This window comes from Argopecten irradians, chromosome 11 (assembly GCF_041381155.1).
Source record: "Argopecten irradians isolate NY chromosome 11, Ai_NY, whole genome shotgun sequence".
NCBI classification, from domain to species: Eukaryota; Metazoa; Mollusca; class Bivalvia; order Pectinida; family Pectinidae; genus Argopecten; species Argopecten irradians.
The window spans coordinates 34,924,807-34,936,610 of NC_091144.1; the positions used below are offsets into that span (position 1 = coordinate 34,924,807).

Genomic DNA, 11,804 nt, shown 5'->3' on the forward strand with positions numbered 1-11,804 from the left:
CTAGAACTGCTGAAGTCGCTTTGACAGTAGTGGTTTCCCTTATTAGGTGAATTGTCTTGCATAAAAATCATTTTATTACCTCCTCAGTGGTTATGTAGTTCATTTGTTTAACGTGCGTGACCTTGGCTGGGGTATGGGTACAGAGTACATACTGTACCTGCTTGATCGTATTGATCAACGATTTGTAATTACAACGGTATCAATTAAAATGCTTAACAATGACGTAGAATTTGTCAATATATTGTGTTAAATGTTTCATAAAAATGTAGACCAATACATTTATGCCATAATTTGCTTCTTGGTTATGTAAAAGAATTAGCCTGAGTGAATTGTCCCTTTAAAGGGGAAAAATAGGTTTGCAGATAACCCATGTATATCGGCCATCGTTTCTAAGGCAATGGCAGTCATTTTTGTTCATGACAACAAGTCAATAGTATTTGTATACCTGATAGCTGAGTATGAATATGACATTCTTGTCATACCGGTTTTCATTTCAACTCAAGCCCGAGAACTATAAATTAACATGGCACTCACCTGACAAAGTGGTATTGGCTTGAAAACTGTCAGTACTTATCAGGTAATCCTCAATATATCCAAGATGGCCACATCAACCATGTAAAACACTCTACTTTCACTACGTAGTATGCAAAATGGACAAGTTTAAATTCATCGTGTTGACTATAAAATCACCTTGATCAGTCATGCGTCATCCGATCACGATACTTATTCTTTTAAAATCTTTTTTTTTAATGAACATATTTTCCGACACGGCTTAACCTTTAAAATGTTAATGTAAATGCAACACAGTGCAGGCTGATCACGTGGATAACCGACAATGGGTTTTAAGTCCCAAAAGTTATTACCTCGACTAATGTACACATTTTAGATTGAACCCAGTGGCGTCAAAAAAGTGTAGAATGTAAACTATCTTTTCCTGTGATTTTAGTACAAATGTTTTAAATGAAAATATAAGCAATACACTGTTGGGTTACATAGTTGATATGAAGGCAATCTTGTTGGAAAACAAATATTCATGGCGCCATAACGGACGCCATTATAACGTCATTTTACCCAATTTGATACTGTACACATATTGATACGTAACCTAATTGAGAAAACAGCTGAAACATTTGTTTTGATAATGTTTACCTCATTTCTCAGTGATGACACCAAAGATGCATCTTTTACTTATAATCACTCTTCGTAATATGTAACTATTTCTGTTATTTTCTCTGAAACATAACTTTGAAATTGGTAAGGTAGTGGGCCTACAAAAATCGTGTACTTAAGTTGAGGTAATGACTTTTGGGACTAAAACCCATCGCCGGTTATCCACTGGTTTTTTTCTAACGAACTTCAAACGCTTATAACTTCATAACCCGAAGCTGTTCAACATGTGCGTTTCGTTATTTAGACAGATCGCGATATTGAACGTTTTTTTCTCACTATATGTTATCAGAGATCATGTCTAGGTCAAGAGTTCGCTAGGGGATCAAATGAGGTCAAACAAAGGTCAAAAATGAACTTAACCATAGATATGTTTTGAAGAGCATGCTCTCAGATGCACATAATGACTTATTTTAAGATCGTATTATTGAAATATTCTGAATACCACAGCCGCCATCTTGAAAACACGTTTTGAACTTCTTCTCAAGTTCTACCGGTGATATTTGACTGGAACTTGCATGAAATTATCCTGACATGGTCGCAACAAAGTGTTGTTACATCTATGGGTGATCACAAATCGAAGATGGATACCCTGACACTTTATCTTATTAATTTCCTATACGATTATTGCCAAGGTAAACAGATGACCGTTAAGGCCCTTGGGCCTCTTGTTAATGTGTTATTTATGTATATATTGATTTCATCGTTATGCGTTCTAACTTTCAACTTTTTCAGCGCTGTTTGTTCGTCTATGTTGCAAATTGTGATCATCATATCGTGCGTGTCTGTCTGTCATATGTTCGTGTGTTTGTGTGTTTGTCTGTCTGAGTTAATAAAATCATATCTGGAAGTATGTTCGTGGCATATGCAGTGTGTCCTGTCTGTAAGGACGTGTGCACGGTTCGTTTGAAAGACGAATGGAAGGAAGGACACGGTGATACCGTGTTCAACCAGATACATTGTGTATATATAATCATTATACATTATTACTGTATTCGTTCTTTCTTTCTTTTTTGTTCGTTTGCTCTTTTCGTTCGATAGTTATTGTTTTCTTTCTTCTTCCGGGCTTGCGTTTGTTCGTTCTTTTTCGAACGTTTGTTCGCTCATTACAGATAGTTCGATTTTATGCGAAGAGAAAATTATTATAGCGATCGTCTGATCGATAACATGATTATTTGCTGGATGGAAATCCCGTGTTTTGATCGCGATCAAATCTAGCTTCTAATTGTTATTTGTCTTTTTTTCTTATTTCCACAAATCTTGTTAGCAGGATATCTCACGAACTTTTACAAAAGTGTTCAAGGTCAAGGTCACAGACGTTAAAAACTACTTTTTTTCGAACAAACTTTAAACGTTCATAACTTCATTACCGTACGCTGTACGTTATCACCGTTCAGTCATTAAGGTAGATCGTGACATAGTGCGTTTTTTGTTTATTATATGTTATCATACATGTAGATTATGTCAAGGTCAAATGTTTTTCATTGGCCTTAACCTTAACTCAAGGTCACAGGGGTCAAAATGCTTGAAATCTTTAAACGACTTCTTCTTAATAAGCGAGAGGCCTAGAGACCTGACATTGGGCCTGTGGTATGCTGAGATGAAGGGCTAAGGTTTCTTCAAATGAATGACCTTGATCTTCATTTAAGGTCATGGGGTCAAATAGACTGAAATATATTTAAACGACCTCTTCTTAAAAACCAAGAGTCCTATAAACCTGATATTTGGCATTTGGCATGCTGAGAATCAGGCCTATCAAGTATATGAATGACATTAATCTTCATTCAAGGTCGCGGGGGTCAAATAGGCTAAAACCTTTAAACGAATTCTTAATAACCAAGATCCCTAAAGACCTGATATTGGACCTGCAGCACGCTTGGATGATGGGCTACCATGGTTGGTTAAATAAATTATCTTGACCTCAATTCAAGGTCACATGGGTCAAATAGACTAAAACATATTGAAACGACTTTGTCTTAATAACCAAACGGCCTAGAGACCTAATAATTGGCCTGTAGCGTGCTGGGATAAAAGGAATACCATGTTTGTTCAAATGAATGACCTTCATTGAATGGCACAGATGTCAAATAGGCTATTTTTTGTTTGTTCAGGTGTTTGTCTATCTGACCACATATGAAATCATAGCTTAAAGGTCTGTCATACTTCCTTCTAGGAAATTGTTAAGCTGATTTGCCGTCCATGAATGTTGTAAAACGATACGGTTTAAAAGAATTGGCAATTTTTCAAAAATGTACGATGTATTAGAATGGTTCGTTATTTTGCAGCATCCAGCATATGATCCAGCTGCACGTTTCAAACCACTGCTAACCTTTATCAACAGAATATTTCAAAGGTTTTTGATACCCAATCAGGAGCTATGTGTAGACGAGACGCTAGTGTCTGCAAGAGGTCAGAGTATAATGCGTCAGTATATTCCAACCAAGGCAGCCAAATTCGGTATCAAGTTCTGGATGCTGTGTGAAGCGGCAACTGGATTTACAGAGGGCGACAATTTGATCCAACACCAAGAGGAGAGTTGCAAGAAACTCATGTCATGAAAAGTCTCTTGAGATAAACCTCCCTGTTTCACAAAGGCTACCATGTATTCTTTGATAGCTATTTCTTCTTAATATATTTCTTCTCTTAATCTTGCATCCCGTCTTTTAACATGCAATACATATGTAACGGGAACATTGCGAAAAAATCGCCCAATGCCGCGTAACATTCAGCAGGCAGACCACCAGGCTGGCACTGCCATTCACATGCGGCAGAGAGATGTTCTTTGTGTAGCGTACAAAGACGAAGTGGGTAAAAAACCAGTGCGTAAGTTCAGCACTTTCCTTCCTGCTCAGGAGATGCAGACCGGACGCCCAAACATCATTCACCAATATAATAGGTAGATGGGAGCTGTCGATTTGCCTGACGCTGTGATGAGCGCATATAGCTGCGTTCGACGTAATAAAAAGGTTTGGAAAAAAGTAGTATTGCATCTGTTTCATCGAATCATGATGAACGCCTATATTTTATATAAGAACAACACGTCGGATAGAGTGGTATCAAGGCTTAAGTTTATTCAGATGGTCATAGAAAATTTAGCTGGAGTTCAGCCCGATGCACTGGAAGTAAGACCGAGGCCGAGGAGATGTCATGTAGACGTCCTCCCGCAACGGAAGTAAAAAAAAACTGTTGCGTATGCTCTAGCCGTGCTCGCGGAGAAATCAGGCGCCGAAGCCGAACTGCATGTACGCTATGCAGGAGAAGATTGCATAGAGAATGTATTCGATTACACCACTGCATAGAAATGTAGATTTAAAACTACACTATCAACTGAAATAAAAGAATTATGTATATAGGCCTGTGGTGTGTAAACTGTGTTTCGGAAATACACGGATTTCACTCAAAAACCTATAACGTTATTATATAAGTTAATAAATATATCATTTTATGTATGTCAAATTGACTTATCGTTGATCTGGAGATAAAAACTTCTCTTTGTGTTGTTAATTAGTCAATATAGCACAGTGGCGTGTATATAAGTACATACGTACGTGTATATATATACAATATAACTCAACTTTGCTGGATTCATCATTTTTCATATGTCATAAACTCGCCTTTGTAATATTTAAAAAACAGAAACATATGAAATGTGTAAGTATGATATAAAAAACTATTAGTATATTAATACAATTTAAACAAATTTATTCATATTTTCTTTTTTCTAATAATCATTAAGGCGAGTGTCTGTGTCAGCGTATATGCATTAATCTCCTGAAGATATAAAGCAAAAATGAAATGACGTCATAATTGCCATAACGTCATAATTGGCAGATCGGCTATTTGACAGTTCGAATTTGGCGACGTCAAAAACTTGGCAGTCTAAGGGTTAAGATACAGTGTCTATCCTGTGTGTCCGTATGTATATGTCCATAGACAGATAATGCTCATGGACAGCTGATATATATATATAACGTCAGTGATAGTAACCCCTGGAGTATCGAGGATGCGTACATACATAAAGGTCGTTCACCATCGTATACGTAGCTAAACAGCCTTCGAATATAATACAAGCTACATATTGTGTGAAATATTACAATAACTCTATCGCCGATCGCACAGTTGGGCTCGCGCTGTATCACCGTAATCAACGTTATTTATCAAAAGTTGGAGTTTTTGTCACTCACATTTCACACATCACCGTGACACACCGTGGACGGATACTGAACCATGTATTGCTGTGAGAAGGCAGCAAAATCATAAATGTCCATTTATCTCTAGCTGTTTTCTTTCTTGTTTATTCTGCATCCAAGCTCTTTCTTATCTTTATCACTCATGGATAAAATTGTGTAACATTCCTTGAATATAGTTCAACAATTGGATTGCATGGCCACGACATCATCCGTTTAATACATATTCTCTTATACATTGTATTTCACACCTGATAGTTGGAACCCACATATGAATATGTGTACTGGTATATACATGTATAATAATACCATCTATCCGAGATTGAATGAGGTTTGGAGCACATTTTTATGCATTATATTTACAATGTGTGATTTTAACTTGTTTTAACCAAGATATATACCTTGTATTGACAATGTTCAATGACGGGTTAAGTTTTACGGTTACATGTACTGAACATGTAGTACATTTATACAATGTATGAAAGTTTTGAGTCATAATACCAAATATACATTACTCTGGAAATTGTCTGATAGTCTGTAAATGTCATGTAATTAAAAAGGTAAAGTACAATGTACATGTACAGTACGTTGTGTGTGTTTTATCACAGAGTTTGACGTTCTGTCAATAATAATTGCATATCGGTCAGTTGTTGTTTACTGACAAGTTGATCTAATGCAGTCTTAAATTGTGTGGGGGAGCTGAATTTCTGTACTATAGATAAATAAAGTCATACAATACTATTTTACGGATATTTCGTAACCTGGTAGGTTGATACATTTATTCTGGGCTACATATGTATAATATGTAAGCCTACATTTGATTTTAAACATATTTTCATTGTCGTAAATTATTGACAACAGGGATTGGACACAAGTTTTGCCAACTTAGTAACGTCCTCTCCCGAATACATAATATGAATATATACATCATTGTATATATAATATGAATCAAAAACTTTCTATTTTAAGAATGAAGGAGAAAAGGGAAAGATATAGTAGTATAGGAGAGGAGAAGCCTACATAATATCAACTGTTACGAATGACGCACTGTCAGATTGTGCATGCACGTGGAAGTGCTTACCCTGCTAAAGTGTCACAATATAGGTAACGTATACTATCGCTATACCCTTCAATGTCGCATATTCAAACATTCATGTGCTTGTGACGTACCTGTTCTCACCATTGTTATGTTCATGTCATTGTCCGTGGCGCAAAACAGGCAAAATGTTGTGCCTACACAGTAAACACACGACTGGTGTCAAGCTAGCGTCAAGCTAGCCCACAATAACTCAAGTTTTAGTTTGGACCTATTCGTACTTCCGGTTTGTTCAAGGAAATTCTTTTCTGGTTTCCTATAGCGTTTAATCGAAGTGGAGATGTAAAAGGTAAACAAATAATATTACTTGAAAAATGATATTTTGGTTATAATTTTAATGAGGTTGAATAGTAAACACTTTTAAGTGACTTCGGTATACATTATGCAAGCCAGAGTTACTTTATTTTACTGAGGCTAAATGATCCTATTTCGAATGTTCGTGAAATACAACTTCTCTGTTTCCTACTGGCCAACTGAGTATTCATAAAGATACTTTTAAATTATTATCACATTTCGGTTTATTTTCAAAGGCAAGTATCATTTTGACTAACTTTTGCATTGAAATAGACAATAGCACAGTCTGCATTGTACATATATATATGCTTGGAGGATGAACACAGAATAGGTATGGTAAAGTGAAGATAATTCCATGATTAATTAAGTAAACATTCACTTAAGAATATAGAAGTAAATGTTTTATAAATTTTAATGAACTCATCAAATTTATGCCACTTTTACATAAAATAATTTCAAAGGCATACTTTAAATTTCAATGCACCATGCTACATGTACATGTATTCATAAATGTATTAATAACTTATTCACTTGTTATATTAAGACTTGTACTGTATATATCATTTATTGAGTGAATCATGATCCCTGATTTTTGATAGACTGATCCTGTCATGGTTAGTAGTGTAGTCAGAAGTGATGTGTGACAATTGGAGACAGTATTTTTGGTGGTCATGAAAATCAGGTTTGGTGCGATATATCGAAATGTGTACAAATGATACTCAAATGATGCAAAATATTATGCACAGATCTAGCTTAATTAGTAAAACAGAAATTTTGCTCGGTTGAATTTTGTTGTAACCTTCTTGTCTTTTCACAAATTTTCCACATCAATATATATATACATTTGTTTTAATGAAAAGAAAAACAAAGGTAACCTTAAAAGAAAACAACTGACTTATCTTGAGGTTTTATCTGTATGTTATCATTTTATTTGTATCAATATATTTATATATCATTGTATATGGAAAAAAGAATATTTAGAGTCAGTGAAAATTTTAATGAATAGCATATGCCTTATGTTTGGAGTAAAATTTAAAGGAATTTATAATACTAGCAATATTTCTATTTTCGTAATAATTGTAGAAAAAAAAATAATCATTAAAATCAACAGATTTTTCTCAATTCAAATCATATCAGTTTTCATTTGGACTTAAACACAGAGAGATAGACATGTTTTCAGAGAAAATTGCACTTCACATCAATGATACCAGAGGAGGAACTCCGGTGAGTGCTCAGGTTCATTTCTATTGCAGGAAACATACAACTTAATTTAAGATAGCTATCTACTCAAATATACCCCTAGGCAATACAAACTACAAAATGTACAAAACATATAGTATAGAGTGTAACACCTTCTAGTATAGGGCTCAGGGGTCAACATGATTTTTATCCTCTTTTTCTATATAGTCTTGTTGAGGGGTAGATTTTCTAAGTTTTATAGGAAAAAAGTCTGACTTAATTTAAGATAGCTATATGCCCAAATGTACCCCTAGGAAATACAAACTAGAAAACGTAAGGCATAGGGTGAAATACCTCCTAGTATAGGGTTCAGGGGTCAACATGATTTATATCCTCTTTTTCTATATAGTCTTATTGAGGGGTAGATTTTCTATTCACGTTTATTCCCCGCCATATGATGTTTTATGTTGAAAATATATGTATAATTGATCTGTATGCATTTTTGTTAGGATTGTATAAGATGTCGCGTCAGTTAACAAGTCAGGTATCGTAAAATAGATCTTGATTATGATAACATGTGGTTATTTACATATCTTATATTCGTGTGCATTTATATGAAGGATATTTCAGTTTATCATATCAACAGCAATAACTAGTCTAAGAGTTAAACTTATTGGTATTTGTTATACTTTCAGCTTTCTACCTTCTCATAGAAGTTGTATACTTTGTATGAGGAAATAAAAGGATTTTTTGAAAGAAAATCTAAGGTCTTTGACAGTTCATTTTATGAACTGTAAGACAAAGACTATAACGTTTTTTAATATATTTCGTGAAATAAAAGTGCAAAGTAATATTAACTACATGTTCATAAATACCATATTTTGGAGATGTCTCAAATAAAGAATAAAAAATGTTGTATCACATATGTCACTAAATGGTTTGATATCGGAATACTTGAAAACTTTTCTTACTTTTCTTTATAATGAAATGTATCTGCTTGAGTTTAGATCAACAACACAAAATAAATTAATCATACCTAGAGCGCACTCTGAATTATTTGAGAAAAAATCCTCTTCGTTACAGTAAAGTTATGCTCTGAGATAACTTACCAACTGCTCCATCACATTTTTCAAAATATAAAAATGTTAAAAAATGATTTTAATAATGTACATAAATTTTTTCTTTGTATTTATCTGTAAAGTTAATGTCTTTATATTATCAACACCACACAGGTTACTGTCCCACAGTAGATACACTAGATAATAATCAAAATGACAACTCATACCCACTTAGACAAACAAGAATTTTTATCCCTCCACTTTGCAGAACTAATAATAATTTCGATAGCTTTTTTCCTGAAATGTGCCGAAACAGTAACACTACTTATTCCTATCTTCTGAGTTCCCCTGTTGTTGCAACATTTAAAAAACAATCAAATGAAGATATTGTCTCTGATAGTGAATCATTATCAATTTTCAAATCAGAAGGTTGTAGAAGGGCAAATATTGTTTTATGTCAACTTCGTAACTCCTGTTGTAACCTTAATATTGATTTGTACCATGATCATCTTACTAAATATCCAGCTTGTACTTGCTCTGCTGAAAATGAAACAGTATCTCATTACTTCCTGGAATGTCCCATTTTTATTAATCAAAGAACTTCTCTGTTTACTTCTATAATTGTTATGCAAACCACAACCACATTGACATAGATATACTCTTCCAAGGCTGTCCCGACTGTGATGGTCCTACAAATAAACTACTACTTGAAGATATAAATTGCTTTATTGGAAAACTCGCCTTTTTAATTTATATAAGACTTAAAGCCAGGATGGGAATAAATAAAATGAAATAAATAAATAGTAGCAGTGACCAGTGTAACAATTGCACATGGACTTTTGGTCCAAGCCTGCCAGTGACTATATGCGACGGCGACTGACAAAATGGGCCCAGATGCGGCGATTATGACGTCGGAATAAATGACGTTATAAAGTTACGCACATTTTTGCCGACGTCACGACGTTTATTTGCGGAAACTCTCAATAAACTACGTTTCATAAAGCCCGTATTTTATGAATAAATCTAACTACCTGTACAGTATCAATACATAATATGAATGGTAGACTGGTGAGTATCAGGTGATCAGTACATATATGTAGGTACTTTCTAACAAAAAATACAAACGAATAAATAAATATAGCTGCAAACAGCACATTAGAAAAAAATATCAAAGATAGGAGTGAAACAAATTCTGATTTATCTCAATCAGTTTCGACTGAAATTCCAATATGCCACATGTCAGGGGATCCAGACAAATATATTTATAAATAAATCTAATACAGTTTTAATATTTACAAATATTATCTAGCAATATTGTTTCTTCACGGATATTCTGAAAAATCCACAGGCTTTGCTCTTTCACAAGTTGATAATATTTTGCAATACGTCGTAACATATTTAAAATAAAATAACGAAAATCAAAGTCGTAAAAGTCACTGAAATTATACCGAATACATTGAAGCAAACATTAAATACAAAATAAAGGCAAGAAAATTGTGTTAGAAATATTCTGTCTGTATTGTAAGAGGACAAGGAAGCAGATTTCATCAGCCGAGAATTGAATTTTGTAGATGAACCACAGACGTTTGGCTTTATACATATTGCTTTCTCTTTACATGAATACATACGCAATTCGAGTAGATAGAGATAGAACAAAAATATCTATAGAACCATACACCTGTGGATGAACTTTAATTTTGTATGAGAATAAGTTAAGTTTCTGATCAATGCAAATGATGTCTATTTTCTTGTAGAACTATGCGATAACAAGGAATGTGGTATTTATAGTGGACGTCGGTAGAGTTCAGTACTTATGCTTTGGTCACATCCCCTTCCGATTAGGCACGGCTCCCGGCATGCATTTTAGCCGTTTTTACCTGGTCTCCGGACGGACACCAGACATTGCCGGTCGGTGGACGGGACCCTCAGACAGCAGCGGGGAAGTGCCCGCAGATTTTTAATTCGAAGTTAGAATATTCCCGGTGTCCCGTAGAATTTCATAATCGGCCACATATCCTTCACATATCGTTTAATCGAGCGGCAATCACATCGCCCGACATTTGGCCGGGCCTGGGGTACAAGTGTCCTTCGTTGTCCGTAATCAACTAAGGCGATATTCGTACGATGTCCAGTGAATAGGCCAGTTATCGCCCGGACATCATATGATTATCGATTGATTTAGCATTAGATATGTTAGGTCGATATTCACTGCCTCACCCCCCCCCCCCAAAAAAAAAAAAAAAAAAAAAAAAAAAAAAAGTCTTTTGAAACAGACGTCGTACGATTACCGCACGGCCTCTTTTTAATGTACATGTAAATTATCTCGGACAGATTTTTTGACCGGTGTTGTCCAGTATCGGAGAATGGCCCCAAACCAGCGGTGTAATCCCGATTACCCCCTATCTCCGGATACCGACCGATCATTGTGACCATAGCATTAATTCTGATGACATTATACAGTACATGATGCAGGGAGTGGTCAAGGGACGAAGATGATTTATATACTTTGTACAGTTTTGTGAGGATCCCGCACACCAACCCCACCCAGTCTAGTCAAATCACTCATGACCACCAGTGCTTAAATCTTAGGGTGAAACAGTATTTTTCATTTCATCTACACCATCTTGAAAGAGCTTTATGTAGAAAAAAACTATTTTAGAAACAACAGGGGTCTGAGAATTAGTTACAATTTATAGCATTTTTTTATCTGTGTACCAGAGTGTACATGTATTGGTTTTAGGGGTCTTATAATCAAGATAAAACAAACTGTGGAACGTTTTATCCAGAGCATTAGGACCTCTTTATAGTGATCTATTGGCACTG

General features: G+C 35.0%; 1 pseudogene; it reads left to right on the top strand.

The window, feature by feature from the left end:
- The first annotated feature begins 3,374 nt into the window (after window positions 1-3,374).
- LOC138335816 (piggyBac transposable element-derived protein 4-like) lies at window positions 3,375-4,474 on the top strand (annotated as a pseudogene).
- Window positions 4,475-11,804: the final 7,330 nt, after the last annotated feature.